The following is a 695-nucleotide window of genomic DNA, read 5'->3' as shown; positions in this document are numbered from 1 at the left end:
ACAGACCTGTTCCCTCCCCGCTGCGAGGACGTGGGGCAGCCGGGGGGGCAGCGTGACCAGCGCCACCGGCCTTGTCCCACGGCTTGTCCCTGCCCTTGTGGTTTCCCTGCTGTTTGGGCTGGACGATGGGACCCATGTCACAGGCTGTGTCCCTGTGCCGGATCCAGCATCGTCCCCAGGTCCACCCACTCCTTGTCCCCAGGGGAGGGTGGCCCCCAGCACCCCACCCTGCCTGTGCAGGGCTCTGCACGACGAGGGGCTGCCAGCATGCCGGCACCCCACAGCACCCGGCCCAGGGGACAGCCATCGGGATGCCAAACCTGGAAGGTGAAGGACCCCCGTGACTCTCCCTGGGGCTGCATGGTGGGGGTGGGGGGGGCTCTGGGGGAGACCGAGGGGGTCTGGACCCATGTTCCCATCCCTGTGACCCACAGTGTGAGGGCTGGACCCCCATCCCTGTCCCCATGTGATGCAACCAGAGACCCCGGGCAGGGCTGGGACCCCCATCCCTGTCCCCATGTGATGCAACTGGGGACCCCCAGCGGGGCTGGACCTGGACCCTCATCCCCATCCCTGCATGACCCAAGCAGGGACCCCGGGCAGGGCTGGACCCTCATCCCCGTCCTTGTGTGATGCAACGGGGGTCTCCGTGGGGGCCGTGCCGGAGCTCCGCAGGGGCGGGAGCAGCAGCGCCC

Source organism: Pygoscelis adeliae, unplaced genomic scaffold, assembly GCF_000699105.1.
Source record: "Pygoscelis adeliae isolate BGI_AS28 unplaced genomic scaffold, ASM69910v1 Scaffold585, whole genome shotgun sequence".
NCBI classification, from domain to species: Eukaryota; Metazoa; Chordata; class Aves; order Sphenisciformes; family Spheniscidae; genus Pygoscelis; species Pygoscelis adeliae.
This window is presented reverse-complemented; position numbering follows the sequence as displayed.